At 36.7% G+C, this 14,653-nt stretch overlaps 1 protein-coding gene across 4 annotated transcripts in view; it reads right to left on the bottom strand.

Annotated features, from left to right (window-relative positions):
- LOC135195595 (phosphatidylinositol 4-kinase beta-like) overlaps nt 1-14,653 on the bottom strand; it is a 398,649-nt gene that overhangs the window by 21,576 nt on the left and 362,420 nt on the right. The window contains exon 1 of one of the 4 annotated variants that reach the window (XM_064221917.1): nt 9,065-9,521. The exons of the other annotated variants lie outside the window; for them this stretch is intronic. The gene's annotated coding sequence lies outside the window, so the exon portion shown is untranslated. Of the gene's footprint in view, nt 1-9,064; nt 9,522-14,653 lie in introns of those variants that run through there. 4 annotated transcript variants of the gene reach the window in all.

Raw genomic sequence — 14,653 nt, forward strand, 5'->3', positions numbered from 1 at the left:
AAACTTCTAATCACTACTAAAAGCAGTCATCTTTGTTCCCGTACACCCACAAAGGCAGAATCTCATCTTTACGTAACTGTGTTCTGAAAAAACTCACCCCGCCCAAACACTCGTAAAAAAAAAAGGAAAAAAGTGCGTTTTGTAGTTTTTAAAGTTTATATCCCAGCGCGTATACAGTTAAGATCAGTGCCAGCCACACCTTCCCGTGGGTCTCTGATGGATCGACATGTTGTATAAATATACTTACTCGTTCCCAGGACAAAGAACTTTTTTTCTTTTTTGAATGACTTTCTCTGTTAGATATCCAGGAATTAGATTTCCATAAATTTAAAATTTGGTATTCGTTCGCAGGACAAAAGATTCATAATATTACTACTCGTTCCCAGGACAAAGAATTGTTTTTTTTATTTTTAGAATAATTTTCTCTGTCAGATATCCAGGACTTTGGTTTCATTAAATTTAAAATATGCTATTCGTTCGCAGGACAAAGGTTTTTTTCTTCAAATAATCAGAACTTAGGTTTTATTTAAAAAATATACTACTCGTTCGCAGGACACAAGTTTTTTTATATATATATTTTCTCTGGCAGATACTCCAGATTCGCATTTTTATATCAATAACAATCTTGAAGGGGAATCATTTAGGGCTGGTTTTTATATTTCTATATTTCTTATCAATCCTGCAGATTTGTTATCAAAAATGCTCAAAAAGTCAGATTTCTTACATAATACCCTTTTACTTACGTGAAAACTGAAGTGGATAAGCCTTACATAAGCAGCTAGCAAACAAGCTGTATTTTTATAATTACCTGCAGAGACTACACAAAGAAATTGCACCTCACTGAAAAATAAAGTTCACAATTCGCGGCAGAGCAGGTGTTAAAAATAAACGCTATGAACGGGAAGAAAACACAGGGGAACGGCTGCTAACTGTTCTAATTGGACAAAAGCAAAGAGAGAGAGGAGAGACCGTAATTCATTGAAGTCGGAAATGAAAAACTTGGACAACGTAAACAAGAGGAAACTGTCGTCAAGTTGACGCTGGGGAGAAAGGAAAGCTTGACCTTGGTGCCGAATATAGAAGAAGAAGAACTCTCAAACAATGGCCGTATTCAAAAGAGTAGCTGGGTGTAGGTGGTGTGCTAAACTGAGGGGCTCAGGGAAAGGTACAAAAACATATAATAAAATTAAGTAAAAAAGGTAAGAGAAGGGACACAGAACAAGGGCGGAAATAATAAAACTGGGGAACTTCAAGAGCAGGACTAAAAATACAACTTCACGAATGAATAAGGAACCAGGCCAGCAGCTGCCAAATCACTGACGGACAAGCAAGAGATGCATACAAACACATCAATTTGGGAAACCACACACACACACACACACACACACGAGCAAACGCGCACATGGGTAGTGAAAGCGGATAAGACGCTTTAGTGAATATTAAATGAAAGTTAATTGAACTCTTAACACTAACCAAAGACTAAGAGCTCAATTTCAGCGCAGATATCAAATTCTCACCACAAATATCCCTCTAATTTTGAAGTTGTCTCTCTTAGTTCTAACTAACTCCCCTCCCCAGCTTTTTAAGGCTTCTTTCAAACAGCAAGATCCCAACTTCCACTCAGGCACAGGGGTCGACTTTTCAACAATTCGTCTCTCTCTCTCTCTCTCTCTCTCTCTCTCGACCTTGCACGGAAACTCGTTTGTTCTTGAAGATCCCTTAGCCTCGTCGTGGGCTATTTAATGCACGTCTTCACAGTACCTTACGCCCAGATAGAATAACCTTGGGGAGCCTTAGTACTTCAAAGACAGTTCTCCCTCTTTATATCATTCCTACTAACTTTATATTTTCCTCATAGAATCCAGATATTCATCCGTCCATAACTGACGACACTTTCGGGGTTAAACTTGCAATGTTTTATTTTACAGATAACCAAGAAAAAGGACAAAGAATCTTGGTCTTTAAGTATCTGCGTTTATATTTCAGTAGCTGTGTTGATTTTTACAAGTAATTCTATGGGATCGTGGGTATGGGGCTTGCAACTTGATTCTAAATATCATCCAACATATCAACGGAGTTGGACCTTTCACTGTTCGCATGTAGCAAAAGGTATAATATGGATTTACGGCAAAATATTAATCAAAGATAAAATCACGCTAGTAAAGAAAAAAATGAGTATCAACATGAGAAATAGCCTTCCATTTTATGAGCGTTTTAATGAAAAAATGCATAATACCCAGAGTGCATATAAACAAACATAAATCTTTTTCTTTCTCTTTTTTATCGCATGGTTTGTGTCCCCTTTAAAGATGGTGGCGACAAAGACAGAGTCTTCTAGTTCTAGTTCTAAGCGAGTCTCTCGGGATGGGGTTACTAACCCCTTGTGTTGCATGAAATATATATCCAAGGTTCTATAAATGTGGCAGTGATAGTTTTGGTATTTTTTTTTAAATTTTACACTGGAGCCACCCTCTGTTAGAGAAAATGGTTAAATGTTTTATTTATTCGCATAACTCAACAGACACATAAATGTATAAATAAATATATAGATATGTATTTATTTTACATAAATACACAAATATATAATATATATATATATATATATATATATATATATATATATATATATACACACACACATATATATGTATGTGTGTGTGTGTGTAATAGCTTACTCACCCCAAAAGAGAAAAAAATAACGAATCCATAAAAAAATAATACTGTGACCCAACTACTACCAATGAAAAGCAAACGAGGGGACGACAACATAAAAATGAATTCCCTTCCCATAAAACGCGGGTGAGGACAAATCACAGACAACACCCCCCTCCCACACCACCCCCCACAAAACCCCGCCCCCTCAAGTGTATTCCATCAGAAGCTCGACGCGGTGCGAAGTAATGACTCAGAGGCGACTTTCGTACTGTAGTATGATCTCCCCTTCTCTCCGGCGCCACTCCGCAGACACTCTGCCCAGACATATATACACGCGAGCTTACAGAGAGAGAGAGAGAGAGAGAGAGAGAGAGAGAGAGAGAGAGAGAGAGAGAGAGAGAGAGAGAGTTACAAGGATTAGGATGTCTCAAAGACTTGTTAGTCCATCCGAGGAGACATCGTGTGCTCACTTATCTGTAAGAGCAGGTTTTACTGTGCATTCACAGTGTCCTAATGATTTTGTCTAGCTTTCTTTTAAACTCTTCCACACTGTTGCCGTTTACAACTTCTGGTGGCAGTTTACTCCACGTGTCACTTATCTTGTATGTGAAGAAGTTCCCACAGTGGGATGTGTTGTATCTCTTCAGTTCTAGTTTCCATCCATTATGTCTTGTCTGGTTATCGTTTAACGAAAGTAGGTTACTGTCTACTTTTGTTATGCCTTTCAGTATTTTAATTGTTTCTAGAGAGAGAGAGAGAGAGAGAGAGAGAGAGAGAGAGAGAGAGACTCATTAGAAGTGAAATGAAAGCAATTGGCATAATGTAATTAGGGTAAAATAATGCACAGAAGTATGAGTAAAGTGTTAAAAATGAGAGCTATTAACATCAATGAATATTATCTAAACTGTCAGTAAGTGAAAAATAAACCACCTAAAGCCTAATATGTATTACACCACACATATGGACAAGCAGGTAAATACAAGTGATTTCTACAGATGTTTTCTCATGTCTGTCCACAAGCTCTCTCTCATTAGGAGAGAGAGAGAGAGAGAGAGAGAGAGAGAGAGAGAGAGAGAGAACCTCCTTTTCACCGTCGCCCTTGTGAGATAAGAAAGAGAACAAAAAAATTTTCCTCACATAAATACCGGAGCTCCACGGGGCACCGACAATACTTAATCCCTCAGGACCTTATCAAGTCTCTTCTCAAACATGTGGGTATAAAGAATTTGGGTAACCTCCCCCCGGCAGATAAGAGGAAATAAAGGAGCGCTTTATTATGGGCGCGCCACAAATTAATTACAAGGTGCCAAGTGGCTTTGCTGTCGTGGAGGAAAAGGAGACGTTCTGGGTAGTCAGGAGAAAGTTCAAGTGACGTAATTACGGTACATCGATATAAACACATGCGTCGTGTGACATGCAGGAGGATTACGTTTAACGTTCTTCTGATGGAATGCTGAGGGTTTCTCTCTCTCTCTCTCTCTCTCTCTCTCTCTCTCTCTCAAGCTTTCGAACTTCTGAGAAAATTTTTTTCCTATATAAAGAAATATAAAGAAAAAAAAATCCCGACTAATGATCCGGAAACAAAATCAAACTATAAAAACGGATGCAGTGATATTAAGCGACTAAATATGAGAGAGAGAGAGAGAGAGAGAGAGAGAGAGAGAGAGAGAGAGAGAGAGAGAAATGATGTATCATTTAACTTAACTATATGATTTAAATGCCAATACGAGATTTCTAAGAGAAGTTAACGCAATAAAAAACAATGATGTTAATGATAATAATAATGTAATACTAATGATGATGATATTATTAACAACAATAATAATAAATAATAATAAGAAAAATAGGCATTCTTTAAGATGCTAAAATAGAACTAGACGCGCAATTCCGGCAATTGTTTAATTTGAAGAAGAAGAACAACAAAACAATCGCGCATAGGTCGCGATTTAAAAACAATACAGGTTATGGTGTAGTACTTTTTCTCCTTCAAAATAACAATGATAAGATCTGAAGTCCGGGAAGAAACGAGAGAGAGAGAGAGAGAGAGAGAGAGAGAGAGAGAGAGAGAGAGAGAGAGAGAGAGAGAGAGAAGCGACGAAGGGGAAGTCCCAGATAGAAGGAATATCAGGATGCTTCGCATACGTTTCCAGAGACACAAGGTCACGGAATCTATCGGAGGTTGCAAAATGTCAGCATCGCATGCAACGCAGAAATACCGGATTGGTATTGACAAATCTCTATATAAAAAGCCCAAATACGTAAAAAAAAAATAATAATGGAATACTGGATTGTTAATGATAGATCAGTATATACAAACACAGTTACTTGAAAAAAAACGAGTTAAAAATATAAGGCTGGATAGAAAGTAACAAATAAAACAAGGGTAAGATTTTTACTGGAAAATAATTAATAGCATTGTGGCATAATTATTTAAAATTAAATAGCATTAAAACTAAGTACATGAATCAATGAAACCGCTAACAGCAGTTAAGCAATTAACAAAATGACCGAATAAACTGAGATTATCATATCTATACATGAATATATAATGAGGGACAATTAAAAAAACTGCTAATTACAAGAATAAATAAATGCGCTAAGAGCAATTAAACAATAAACAAATAACAACCATACAAATGAAAAGCGAATAAATTAAGATTACCATATCAAGACATGAATAATTTTAGTAATGAATGCAAATACAGAATAACGAACGAAACGGAACGCAGATGAAAGAGAACTGTTGTTGTAGACGAAGACCTTGAACTTGCCATCACGAATCTTCGCAATGGACAAGTAGGAATCTCTCTCTCTCTCTCTCTCTCTCTCTCTCTCTCTCTCTCTCTCAAGCATTCAATCACTGTCCCAAGTATCCTCCGCCCAGATGAATCGAACGGCTTATATACTGCGCATGCGCGCGCCCAAGGAAGCGCCCTTCACATTTATTTTTTTGCTTAGCTTGCGCGCAAGCTCTTTTTTCGTCTCCCGCTTACACTAATGTACATACTGCGTGTGTCTGTCTGTATGTATGTATATGAGAGAGAGAGAGAGAGAGAGAGAGAGAGAGAAGAGAGAGAATATACTGGCTCATTGATTAACTACCACTACCTGAAGTGGCCACATTCTCCTATCTGAGAGGCAAGAAAACAGACCGAACTACAGAAATTTATACTAAAATATATGCTTTATTTACCATATATATTATAGTATATATATATATATATATATAATATATATATATATATATATATATATATAATATATATATATATATCATGACAACAAAACCAATAAAAGAAAAAGTCTTCAGTACATGGTCTTGACACCGATAAATATGGGGAAACGAATTTTCTTACATTAACCACCTCGATTATGAAGATAATACCTATAATGATGAAAAAAAACTCTCTGATAATGATAACCGTCGTTTCTACCACAGTCATTATTAAACCCGTTTAATACCCTCACTTTCACAGCTCTTGACAACAGCTAAATACTGCGACAACAGCTAAATACTGCGACACCAGCAAACAAAACCAATCAATCAATGGATTCCGAAATAATACATCCACCCACAAGCATTACAGCTTAAGGTTCTAGTACGCAAACCTCATATATAATCGCAACGTTTAATTACGAACAATAATGTCTTTCCCTAAGTAAATCGAAAGTATTCAATGGTTGTATAAGTAAATCGAAAGTATTCAATGGTTGTATAAGAGTTTAGTACTGCACATCTTAGAGAGAGAGAGAGAGAGAGAGAGAGAGAGAGAGAGAGAGAGAGAGAGAGAGAGAGAGATTTGCAACTGGCCTTCGCTGCGTCCTCCACTTGCGAAATGGCCAAGAGTCCGTAACAATACCTCAAAGAAGAAGAAGATGGAGGAGGAGGGGAGGAGGAGGAGGAGGAGGAAAGATAAAGGGGACGGAGAAGGATGCATGGAGTAACTATTAACGACACTCCACGTAAATTTTCCGAGAACCTTCAAGACGCATTTTGTTTGTGGCTTCATCATCTGACCTCTTCCCTCCGTCTAGCCCTTCGAGGAACAGACGTCCTTCTGGGAAAGTTACGAAGCGACAGGGAGGAGGAGGAGGAGGAGGAGGAGGAGCGTTCGCGAGCCAATTTCTCGACCGCTTATTGAGTGCCATCATCAGCGCAGGTGCCAGAGGCTATATTAGCTTGAGCGTGGTCATCATCGAACCTTGTGCCAAAATACAGCAAAATTTCAGTTTCTCATAAACTCTTCGTTGAAATGAAGACGGAAAGAGCCCCATCAACGTCATCACTAATATTAGTGACATATGGATTTGGGAAGTTTTTTGGCTCGTAGTTGCGCACTAATTAATGCGGTCATCATCAACACAAGTGCCAAAAGGATATGACAAATATTACCTGGTACGTCTCTCTTCCCTGAAAATACCTTCCGTTTCCTTCGTCGTAATATGTCAAAACGTTGGTCTTCGAAGCTAAATATATATGATACGAACACTAGTCGTACTCTAAGAATAAATGAAAATCACGCGGTGTTTCGGAAATATATAAAAGTTACAATTCGCTACAGTTTCAGTACCAACTGATCTACTCTTCAGGTGATTACGGTATAATGCAATAAAAGAAGGAAAGTAACAAATGTCTCGAGGGAAAAAATTTTGAGTCACTCTATGAAATAAAATAAAACATTTACATACGAAATCAGTTTACAAGATCTACATATCAGAATTCAAGGCTTCATTTTCCCCCAATGACTAGCCGGTTACTTTTTTATTTTTCATTTATTTTTTTTTTACAAAATAAATAGTTTGATCGATAAGAAGTGTTCCATTTAAAAGAGACAAAACCTTACCACAATGTCTCTCTCTCTCTCTCTCTCTCTCTCTCTCTAGAAGCAGTGAATTAAGTACTCAACTGATAAGCGACTATTCTACATCGCAGCTAGAGAAAGAGAGAGAGGAAAAAGAGAAAACTAGACGGGAGTATTTACTGTTTTATCAAAATGTATACCAATAAAAAACTAAGGTAATCCCCACCCCACTGGGGTGAAACCATTCATGGGACTCTCTCTCTCTCTCTCTCTCTCTCTCTCTCTCTCTCTCTCTCTCTCAGCTGATAAACTTCGAAAACCTATCCAAAGTTCAGAAGGTGGTGATATAATCGTCGCTGAGGTAATCAAACTTCACCCAAGAGCCTTTATGTATCCTGACAGGGATTTGGCCTTTCAGACGAATGGGAAAACTTAGTCATTAATTATATTTGCGATGGTAAAGAAATCTAGTTCGTTCACCGACAAAAGAAAATAAATGAAAGAGGGAAAAAGGAGATGATGGGGTGGATTTAAGCACAACTTTCCCAAGAGACTCAACTGGGATAAGATTCCAAGACTATCGAAAGTCCAAAGTAAAGAGGACATTCAAGATAAATGTTATTGATCCGTATCAAATCAAATGAATATTAATGTACGTTCTCAATATATTTAAGGCATTACCGTGAATTTACAAAAGGGCCCAATTTGTTTGTGCTTAGGTTGCTAAATTGCCTACTATTACAACTTTACAAAATAAAAAAGTGAAAGAAAGGATATACTGTATATGTATATATATATAGATATATATATATATATATATATATATATCTATATATATATATATATATATATATACTATATATATATATGAATCGTGGACAAGAATCCCTGTACGATAAAGTTCCATTAATCTCTTTAAACACTTCCAAGGTCAGCTCATCAACATATAAATGCGAATTCATCCCTATATATATTGCAATACCCTCTCGATAACAATAATAAAACACTAACCAAGACAGAAAAAGCTACGTTGCGAAAGAAAAAAACATATTTGGCAACTATTGCTCTAGGTAAGACAAATGGTAGATTAAAAGAAGCCTCGTCACCACTGGCGTTTTCACATTCTCACTGCAAGTTTACAATATTTTCAAGGGAAAGCTACCAGACGCAAAAACGAAAGCAACGAAGCACGATAAATCTCTCTCTCTCTCTCTCTGTGTGTGTTTTGTCTGTCAAGGATACCAATAATCGCATAATTATAACTAAAGAAACCTTATAAAAAAAAAAACTCGCTGGAAAATACGAAGTGGAGTTAATTGAGTAATAAATAGCCCCCCGATTTCGTCTGACTGATTAAGAGAAATTTTAGGGAAAAAATCAGCCCCGATAAGATACGATTTATCGCAGAGGACGTGATTAGCTCTGATCATAAATTATAAACAAACAATGAAAAACTCAAGTAATAATGTTAGACAAATTACACTAAACGAATTATTTGAATTACTTTTTGAAGGAAAAGTTAGAATGACAAGCAAAAATAAATTCCTCTGCATGAAAAGTAAAATAGAATTCTAATATTGTACTCTGGCGAGAGAAGGTGACATTACCTGTTGCTTTAATCAGCTGATCGTAAGTGGATGCCATTTTTTTTAAAAGGCTGATAGAGGATCCGTTAATAACTTTTACCAAAACTTTCATTTCGCACCAGAAATCCCAGCTAACATTCCGGTGGAAAAACAAATTCTGACAATTAATTGTATATATGAAAGCGCAACTACAATTAATTAATATTTCCTTTTAACTATCCATAGTAAAATGCTAAATCACTTCGATAGCTTCTTTAAAAGCGATGAGTCGAAGCCAAGAGTAATTTCCGATACAAAAAATGCGGTCGGTTAAGCATTAAATTTCCAGGGACTTCAAGATCATCTTTGGTCACATTTAATAGCTTTCCTGTGGGTCACACTAAAGGCTCACATCGGCACGAAAACACACTAAACAATCCTCACGGCAGACATAACACATCCAAATATGCCTTTCGTTCGGGCAGTTAGTTGACAGCGCGATTGTTGGAGTGGAACTGGGCGTTATCGCTCCACAAAACTATTTGGGGGTTCGGCCATTATGGCCCGGGGTACCTAATCGCTATCCCGATATCTTATCCGTGAGGGTTTTTCTTATCGCTCGCCTCGTATCTCGTGGGGAGCTATACTGATTCCCTTACACTGTATACAATCTGATGACAAAAATACACAGGTTAAGAGGCTATCGCCTATTTAAATATGATGGTATATACTGTGACGAGGGTACTGATACCTCACATCCTCTCTCTCTCTCTCTCTCTCTCTCTCTCTCTCTCTCTCTCTCTCTCTCTCTCTCTCTTCAAAAATAAGGTATCCTTAACGTTCATTTCCTACTCAGGCTTGGGGGCTTCAAACGCAAATCCCTCGGCTGTGGGCCTAAACATTTCAGCATTTGCAGACCTTAGTTGTAAGCATGAATAACTAACGTAGATTATTTAATTCCTAAAGCAGAAAAGAGTACCTAATGTTAACTAAATTAACACACAATCTCCAAAAACACACACACACACATACTGATACATATGTGGGTATGTGGGTGTGTGCAGGCATAATCGTAAGAATTAATGTTAGTTCAAAGAAAGTAATATGCAACTCAAAGCGCATCATGATATCTAACACGATAAGAATGAAATCGCTGCTACTTAATTTAGCTCCACTTCAACCAATAACGAGCGCTAATCTGTTGACATTTTAGCCTTAAAAAAAACATTAACGACGTTATACGTACTAAATAAATAACAAAATTTCAACATTACTTATTTATTCATATGATTATCCCAGACAGAATGCCACTTCTCTGAGTTACGGCAATTGTGATTATCAAGATCTTCAGGGGTACGAACAACAAACTACATTAATATCAACATCTTCGGGGGTACGAACAACAAACTATATTAATATCAACATCTTCGGGGGTACGAACAACATGTCAAGTTGAAAATGCCCTACCCCGAACTGTTTCCTTCAGTTCAGTTCCTTTGCCACTAAACATGAGTGACCTCATACAAAGTAACTGCCCATCCTGACTTATGCTCTCATCTATCTCGTTCGAAGATTAAAAAAAAATGATTTAATAACCTGACGGATTAATTCTCATTCCCTTTCTTAGCTGCTAGCTAAATTATTTCTTTCACTCAACCAAATTACTACGATTATTATTACATTATTATTATTGCTTAAACTCCGAATATTTCCAAACCGACAATGCCAAAAGGGACATTATACACGTATAACTAACTGTCATGGAAGCTTCGCAAGAAATTGCTGATACAAGTAGACGTACGTGTAGTATTATGTGTGTATATGATTACTTACCGATCTATCTCTATAGAAATACACAGCTATACATATATTATGTATGAATGTACTTATCTGTACACTTACACACTATGTAAATATATATATATTAAACAGTTCGGTTTAACCCAGCCAAAAACTCGTGGCAAAGAGCGCAGCAGAAGTGCGAAGGGGTACGTTTGCTCTTGTCAACAATTCTCGGAAAGATTCTCCTTACAGAACGTTTTAGACCAGTCTCGCATTCCAAGTTATTATTCTGTCGCAGACTTAAATATAAAGAGGAAACTGTTTGAGAGAGAGAGAGAGAGAGAGAGAGAGAGAGAGAGAGAAGAGAGAGAGAGAGAGCCCACGTTTTAGTCGTACAATTCTCGTCTTTCAGAACGTTTCAAATGGATCCTGGTTTCAGTCCTGTCTCGGACAGGAAAGCAACAGTTTGAGTTATAAAACTAAAAGTAATGACTTCCTATTGAGAGAGAGAGAGAGAGAGAGAGAGAGAGAGAGAGAGAGAGAGAGCTGCTTTGGCTTTCAGAATACTTCTCGTCCTGTAAATGTTCTAACACTGTCCAAACAGCAGTATCATTCATTTCAAGATACAAAAGATTCTTCTTGAGAGAGAGAGAGAGAGAGAGAGAGAGATGTTTTTTTTGTTGTAAAATTCTCGTCTCACAGAACGTTTCAGCCCTGTCTCACACAGGAAAGCCATCAGTCAAGTTATAAACCTAAAAGTAATGACTTCCTACCATGAGTTGAGAGAGAGAGAGAGAGAGAGAGAGAGAGAGAGAGAGAGAGAGAGAGAGAGAGTTTCTACTCTGAAGGACAATGCTCGTGAGGATGATGGCTACGTTGGCGAAGGCTTGTAGCGACTTTGACGGAAAAAAAAAAAAAAAAAAAAAAAACGCAAGGATTCGTCTTCCTCTACATAAGAAGTTGATAACAATAACCACAATGATTAAAGAAACGAAACCCGTCGAAAAAAAATAAGATAGACGACGTCTACCATTATATAATACAAATTTTTGTTTTTGTTTGTGGTTAGAAATAATAAAGAAAAGGAAACCGTGAAGGAGATGCATTATTGCTTTTGAACAAGGCTTAATTCTCTAACATTATACATTCTTTTTGTTTTGTTTATATATATATATATATATATATATATATATATATATATATATATATATATATACACACACACACGCACCATTACAATCAATCGTCATTATGTAAATTCAAACTGCGCTAAGCATTCATTCCTAATCCCATATCAAACCGATATGGTTCCTGCAGATAATTATCATGAGCTCACGTTTCTCTCTCCCTCCACCATCCAGCTTACCTTTACACGGCTCATATCCACTTCACGCTCAATATCCTTTTCCTTACCTGCAAAAGAGAAAAATGAACAAAGATTAGATTTATTTATTGACAACGCTAATGGTTAAAATAAAATAGTTATATCATGAGAACAGAAATAAACTGTAGATGTAAATACACTGACCAGCTCGCTTCTTAGACACAGTACGAGGTCACAAGTCCAACAGTTCAGAAAGAAGACAGGACCGAAAACGAATGGAAATATATATAAACTGGAACCACAAATTTCCTAATATTAGGATACGTGAGGGAAACGCAACAACCTAACCACAAGTGTTGAGCAGACCTGTCAACAGGTAACCCTTTCATGGCCGCCTACTTATTGTGACAATTCTCACATCAGAAGCCAAACTATCAAAATGAAACAACATCACAACAACAACAACAGCAATAATAATAATAATAATAATAATAATAATAATAATAATAATGTCTTTCGTGTAAAACCATATTTATTCTACTTCTCGAAAAATCTTTTTTTTTTTTTTCAATTTTAGGTCTATTTCAATGCAAACTTCTCGAAAAATATAAATTTATTTTTATTTTAGGTCTAACTTTAATTCGATGCAAATCTACGAAAAATATCAATTTATTTTTGTTTTAGGTCAAATTCGATGCAAAATTTAGAACAAAATGACGTGTGTGTGTGTGTGTGTTCACAAGTGCACAAAACGTGATTCAGTCAACCGCAACCATACCAACGGTACATTATCAGCCCGCTGCATCGATAACTTCCCTCTATTATAGCTAATAGAGGTACCGTACCACTCTATGCCAGTCGACTCTTCACGTATGCTGTAAAGGTGAGAATTAAACTCAAATTAATGAAATTATGATAAGGTAATGATTTATTAACGTCTAAATCTAATGTTTTTTTATATTAAAACAGATGATCGTATACATATATATATATAATATATATATATATATATATATATATATATATATTTATATATATATATATATATATATATATGAGAGAGAGAGAGAGAGAGAGAGAGAGAGAGAGAGAGAGAGAGAGAGGAAAATTATACCTAAATATCAACTGCACTTATATATATAGAGAAAAAAACAATTTCTTAGCATGAATATAACCAGTTTTTTCAGCATTCGAACGAGAGAGAGAGAGAGAGAGAGAGAGAGAGAGAGAGAGAGAGAGAGAGAGAGAGAGAGATTCCTTTTCCCCACATGTAATCGGGTAGTAACAGGCACATAATGGTGAGAAAAAAAAACTGTGAAAAAATAAAAAAAAACTTTGAACCAAGCGGAGTGTTTTTGCCAAGTGTGTTCGTGGGGGGAATCGTCTGTTACCTAATTCCCCCTTTTATTTCCTCGCTCAGCCAAATACCCCTTTTCCTCGTCCTGACTAATTTCGAGATCTGGGTAAGTGGATCAACGGCCGGCCACTTCAACATAACAGAGATAAATAATGTGATAATTCAAGATTTCTTTATTGAGAACATTTTTTGGGGGCCACATGAAGGCGCAGAATGAGACTGTAAAATAATTATGACTACGATTTAAAAACACGTTTTTAAATTGTAGTTTAAATACCAGATATATTAGTGAATATGCATGAAATTGTATTGTCTCGATATTAACAATCACCAACACCTTTCCTTAGGATAAAGCCATCCTAAGGAGAAAATCATTGAGGTACGTCACAGGATTTGAACTCTTAGAAAGGCGCAACAAAGATACAACTGCAGAAACCGGCCTCTACCGAGAAGGAAAACATTCGCAGGTAATAAGAACCCTTTAAACACTTAACCTCGTTTTCTTCTGAGCTGTACAGCATTTTCCTTTATAAAAAAAAAATAAATAAATAAATAAAAAAAAAAAAAAATAAATAAAAAAAAACACCACACACACACACACACACACACACACAAGCAAAGTGGCCGTCACCTCCTTCGAAGACCAGCCAGACTCAAATTAAGGTTATAAAAGATGCCTCAACTTCGTAGGCAATAAAAACTATATCAGACTTGAGGCTATGAAGGATATATCATACCTGGAGCTATAAAAAGTTCCCAGGCAAGCAATATCGAGAGGTATATCACTGTCGTAAAGTTACGTCAGGGCAACGGGAACAATGTTGCAGCCATAAAACTATGAATGGAGGCCGAAATGTTCATATCAAACGACGGGATATTTCACAAACTCTTCTGCGAGCGCACACCATTAAGCGTCGACTGCCATGGCAGATGCAACGCCATTTTATACAAATACATCAATCTATGAGCCGCTCACTTTTACTTAGCAAATTCAAAATAGAAATGCCAAGATTTAAAAGCAGTGGTCTGGGCCATAAATGTACAAATTGCGATTTTGATGTGATTAGAACCACAACGAACCCTTCACCCAAACCTGTTTCCAGACATAAATATCGTGAAATAAATTACCATCTCAGGTTCACACCTAATCTCATGCGAGGTTATGTTT

Source organism: Macrobrachium nipponense, chromosome 16 (genome assembly GCF_015104395.2).
Source record: "Macrobrachium nipponense isolate FS-2020 chromosome 16, ASM1510439v2, whole genome shotgun sequence".
NCBI lineage: Eukaryota > Metazoa > Arthropoda > Malacostraca > Decapoda > Palaemonidae > Macrobrachium > Macrobrachium nipponense.